Source organism: Chiloscyllium punctatum, chromosome 9 (assembly GCF_047496795.1).
Source record: "Chiloscyllium punctatum isolate Juve2018m chromosome 9, sChiPun1.3, whole genome shotgun sequence".
In the NCBI taxonomy this organism is placed as follows: Eukaryota; Metazoa; Chordata; class Chondrichthyes; order Orectolobiformes; family Hemiscylliidae; genus Chiloscyllium; species Chiloscyllium punctatum.
The window spans coordinates 18,298,901-18,304,900 of record NC_092747.1 but is presented as its reverse complement, the minus strand read 5'-3'; positions in this window follow the sequence as shown (position 1 = coordinate 18,304,900).

Here is a 6,000-nt window from a genome sequence, read left to right as displayed (position 1 = left end):
TCTGGGTAATTAGGGATGGGCAATAAATGCTGGCCAGGCCTCGTCCCATGAAGGAATTTTAAAAACAGTTTGATTATCCTTCTCAGTTATTTCCTGACTGGAGCTTTGCTTCTTTCAATAATTATCATAATGCAAATAGATGTTAATCAGCATGAAAATAATTAAGAGAAAGGACACATTTTTTCTCTCTCTATTGCATTAAATGCCCTTACCAGGGCTGTATTTTGGTGCTGGAAAAGCGCAGCAGGTCAGACAGCATCCGGAAAACAGGAGAATGGATACCTTGGGCAAAAGTCCTGATGAAGGGCTTTTGCCTGAGGTGTCAATTTTCCTGCTCCTCAGATGCTGCCTGACTTGCTGTGCTTTTCCAGCACCACACTCTCAACTCTAATCTCCAGCATCTGCAGTCCTTACTTTTGCCCTGTATTTTGCTGAGTATAATACAGCGATGAGGTTTAAAAGTCTTTACAATAAGTTGTACAATAACCACTTTCAGTTAACTGGGTGCTGTTTATACTTCACTACAAACTTTCTACTATCTTTCTTTATACAACCCCTGATCAGCATACCTTTCCATCTGCAGCCTCATGTACTCATCCAGCTTCCCTTTGTGTCTAGATTGCCCTTTTACATGTCACTCACCTTTTTGGAGAAAATTTCAAACAAAACCAGAAGTGAATAATCCTACCTGATGCATTGTGAAATTGAAATTAGTGACTGATGTTTAATCTATATGTCAAGTTCCATTGTTTAATCTATATGTCAAGTTCCACTCAGTTATAAAAGGATCAACAAGGGATGAGCACAGCCTTAAAGTCTTTGGTAAAGTAAGAAATCTGCTGCGAGTGGTTACATTCTGGATGCACTGCCTGAGAATGTGGTGTTGACTTGAGGTGCTTAAGGAGGTTTAAGCCCTGAAAACGAAAGAATATACACACAGTACAAAGGCAGGAGAATGGTACTAAAGAATATAATTCCAACTGTGTGGAAGCAGGCCATTAGCCATTGAGTCCACACCAAACCTCTGAAAAGCATCCTACCCATCCCTGTAACCTTGCATTTCCCATGGCTAACCCATGTAAGCCTAGACATCCCTGGACACTGTTGGCAATTTAGCATGGCCAATCCACCCAACCTGCACATCTGAGGGAGGAAGCCCATGCAGAACATGGACAATATGTGCAAATTCCACGCAGTTGCCTGAGGGTGGAATCAAACCCAGGTCTCTGGTGTTGTGAGGCAACAGTACTAACCACCGAGCAACTGTGCCACCCTGATCTAATGATGCTCAATTGGGAGAACTGGTGCAAGGAGAATAATCGGAATGGTTTCCAAGTGCAGTGTAAAAGTTCTGTGGTGGGATGGGGAGTAGCAGATGGTATTATGTGATGGGGGGAGTGATGAAGAGGCGTTGAGACTATTAGAAACGTAGAAATGAGGATCAGCCTTTCAGTCCTTTGACTCTGCTCTCCCATTCAGATACGATCATTGTTGACCCTTTACCTCAATGCCATATTCCCAGTTTCTCCCCATTCCCCTTGATAACTTTAATGGCTAAAAGATTATCTATCTTTTTCTCAAATATATTCAGTTTCTTGGCCTCCCTAGCCTCCACATATTCACTCTCCTTTGAGGGAAGATATATTTCTTCATCTCAGTTTTTCTTCTTAGGTTGAGCCAGTGTCTTAGAGCACGAAGTGTATCCAAGAGGTTCTTCAAATTTGAGTTAAATGTAGTTAAATCCTGGGGCTCCCACTAAATGAGTTGAACAGCTAAGTCTTAAGCAAATTGCCCTCACCCTGCCGTATTATTCTCCATGCTTTCACCATTTTTATAATAATCGGACTCTTACAGTGCTCAACCACAGATCTCATCTTAGCCGTAAATGGTAAGTTTATGAGGGGACATCTCGCCTGTGAGGCCTCAACATCAAGCCAGATCGACTTTGAGTCAATACACACTCATTCGCCTACATATGACAGCAGGGGGCCTATTTGGTATCTCTTCAGATCTGGGAGGTCCACCCCTGCCATATCCTATGGAAGTTGCAGCTTGGTAAATTTAATTAGGGGGTGCCTACGGCACCAAATAAATGATCCAAGTCACCCAGCAAACTTCCGCAGCACCTATTGGGGTAATAACAAAGGAGCATCCTCATGGGATATAATAAGTGAGGAAGAACATTTATTTTAATCAAGGCTTAGGCCTAACCATGATCTGGGTCCCACAGCTCTGAGTCCTGTTTTTTTCACTCAAACAAGTGTACAAAGTTAGCTCTGTACAGCTGCCGGAAGGTGGGGTAATAAAAATTCCCAGGTAGAGAAAGCTGTTCTGTGACCATCTAAAAGGAAACTCCATTCCATCCTCCAGCTTCGGTACTTCCACAAACTCCCCCGCGGACATGACTTCCAACTTTATCCTGTATCCCGAAAAGCGGCCAAATAGTTTAATTTTTTGTGTCAGCTGGGGTATGGATTTTTTGGGGTTAGCCAAAAACAGAAGGACATCATTCGCATAGAGAGGGATTTTTGTGTTCCCCAACTCCCATCTTTGGCGCCATTATTGCAGGGTCCTTTCGGATGGTCTCCGTCAACGGTTCAAGTACCAAGGTAAACAGCATCGGTGATCGGGGACATCCCAGTCAGCTGCCCCCCCGCCCCCCCCCCCCCATGCCAACATTGCTCGATTTAACCCCATTTGTGATAACCGGCGCCTTGGGGTCTTTATATAACACTGCCACCCACCTGGCGAAGGCTCCTCCCAGACCAAAATGATCTTGAACAGCAAAGAGATACGATGATTCCACCCAATCCAAAGCCTTTTCTGCATCCAGGGGACCACCAAACCCAGAATCATTCTCTGCTGACGTATTTGCACTATGTTCAGTACCCACCTGATATGGTTGGAGGAGCTGTGGCCCTTGATAAAAACCCATCTGGTCCACTTTTATAGTAACAGACAGCACCTTCTCCAACTTCAGAGCCAACATCTTTGATAAGACCTTGAAATCCACATTCAACAACAGGACAGATCTATATGATGCACAATCCTCAGAGTCTTTCCCTTTCTTTAAAATAAGGGAGATATTAGCCTCCCTAAGAGAGGGCGGAAGGCAGTCCTGGCTATACGAATGATTGTACATCCCCAGCTTACATGTTTATAAACTCCTTGGAAAATTCACTCAGGAACCTGTCTGGACCAGGTACCTTGCCACCTTGGAGCTGCCTTACCGTCTCTTGCACCTCCTGTAACATCAGAAGTGCATTTAAAAGGAAGGCCTGATCTGCGTTTATACCAGGGAGGTCCAAGTTTTCAAAAAAGGATTCCATTCTCGCTACTCCATCCTCACAGCCCTCCAACTGGTATAACCCTGTATAGAATTCCTGAAATTTGGCATTGATCTTTTTCAGTTCACGAGTGACGTTGCCAGTTCTCTCTCTAATAGACATAATGGACTGTGGAGCACTTTTCTTCCTAGCCAGGTAAGCCAGGTAACTAGGTAAAAACAATGACTGCAGGACCCCGCACTGCCCGGTTCTACCTCCTTCCCAAGATTCACAAGTGGGTGGCACGGTGGCACAGTGGTTAGCACTGCTGCCTCACAGCGCCAGACACCTGGGTTCAATTCCCGCCTCAGGCGACTTATTGTGTGCAGTTTGCACATTCTCCCCGTGTCTGCGTGGGTTTCCTCCGGGTGCTCCGGTTTCCTCCCACAGTCCAAAGATGTGCAGGTTAGGTAAATTGGCCATGCTAAATTGCCTGTAGTGTTAGGTAAGGGGTAAATGTAGGGGTATGGGTGGGTTGCGCTTCGGCGGGGCGGTGTGGACTTATTGGGCCGAAGGGCCTGTTTCCATACTGTAATCTGTAATCTGTAAGTCTGACCACCCTGGCTGACCCATTGTCTCATGCTCCTGCCCCACTGAACTCATTTCTACCTACCTCGACACTGTCCTATCCACCCTAGTCCAGGAACTCCCCACATACGTTCGATACACCATCCACGCCCTCCACCTCTTCCAAGACTTCCGTTTCCCCGGCCCCCAACGCCTCATCTTCACCATGGATATCCAATCCCACTATACCTCCATCCGCCAGGACCAGGGCCTCCAAGCCCTCCATTTTTTCCTCTCCTGACATCCCCAACAGCACCCTTCCACCAACACTCTCATTTGTTTGGCCGAACTGGTCCTCACCCTTAACAATTTCTCCTTCGAATCCTCCCACTTCCTCCAGATGAAAGGGGTAGCCATGGACACATGTATGGGAAACCCAGCTATGCCTGGCTCTTTATTGGCTACGTAGAGCAGTTGATCTTCCGTAATTACACCGGCACCACTCCCCACCTCTTCCTCTGCTACATTGATGACTGCATTGGCGCCACCTCGTGCTCCCGCGAGGAGGTTGAGCAATTCATCAACTTCACCAACACATTCCACCCTGACCTTAAATTTACCTGCACCATCTCTGACATCTCCCTCCCCTTCCTGGACCTCTCCATCTCCATTAATGACGACCGACTTGACACTGACATTTTTACAAACCCACCGACTCCCACAGCCACCTGGATTACACCTCTTCCCACCCTACCTCTTGCAAAAATGCCATCTCGTATTCCCAATTCCTCCACCTCTGCCGTATCTGCTCCCAGGAGGACCAGTTCTACCACAGAACACACCAGATGGCTTCCTTCTTTAGAGACCGCAATTTCCCTTCCCACGTGGTTAAAGATGCCCTCCAACGCATCTCGTCCACAGCCCGCACCTCTGCCCTCAGACGCTACCCCTCCAACCGTAACAAGGACAGAACGCCTCTGGTGCTCACCTTCCACCCTACCAACCTTTGCATAAACCAAATCATCCGCCGACATTTCCGCCACCTCCAAAAAGACCCCACCACCAGGGATATATTTCCCTCCCCACCCCTTTCCACCTTCCGCAAAGACCGTTCCCTCCGTGGACTACCTGGTCAGTTCCACGCCACCCTACAACCCACCCTCCCATCCTGGCACCTTCCCTTGCCATCGCAGGAATTGCAAAACCTGCGCCCACACCTCCATCCAAGGCCCTAAAGGAGTTTTCCACATCCATCAAAGTCTTACCTGCACATCCACCAATATCATTTATTGTATCCGTTGCTCCCGATGCGATCTCCTCTACATTGGGGAGACTGGACACCTCCTAGCAGACCGCTTTAGGGAACATCTCCGGGACACCTGCACCAATCAACCACACCGCCCTGTGGCCCGACATTTCAACTCCCCCTCCCATTCTGCCGAGGACATGGATGTCCTGGGCCTCCTCCACCGCTGCTTCCTCACCACCAGACACCTGGAGGAAAACGCCTCATCTTCCGCCTCGGAACACTTCAACCCCAGGGCATCAATGTGGACTTCAACAGTTTCCTCATTTCCCCTTCCCCCACCTCACCCTAGTTCCAAACTTTCAGCTCAGCACTGTCCCCATGACTTGTCCTACCTGCCTATCTTCTTTTCCACCTATCCACTCCACCCTCCTCCTTGACCTATCACCTTCAACCCCTCCCCCACTCACCTATTGTACTCTATGCTACTATCTCCCCACCCCCACCCTCCTCTAGCTTATCTCTCTACCCTTCAGGCTCTCTGCCTTTATTCCTGATGAAGGGCTTTTGCCTGAAATGTTGATTTTACTGCTCCTCAGATGCTGCCTGAACTGCTGTGCTCTTCCAGCATCACTAATTCAGAAGCCAGGTAACTACCTGGTTTATCCCCATATTCAAACAGCCTTTGCCTTGCAAAGGAGGCCCTTCTCTTCACTGCTGTGTGAGCACTGAGTCCAGAGTAGCCGAGAGATGTGACCCGTTGTAACGTGACCACGAATGGTCTGGTATAATATGCTGACTCAGCTGCCTTCAGCCGGGCCTCAAGCATCCGCTGCTGCTCCCCTCTCTGCCTCCTTCTCATTGTCGAGTATGAGACATTCTCAGGCCCCTTAAGAATGCTTTGGTGGTTTCCCAGAGCAT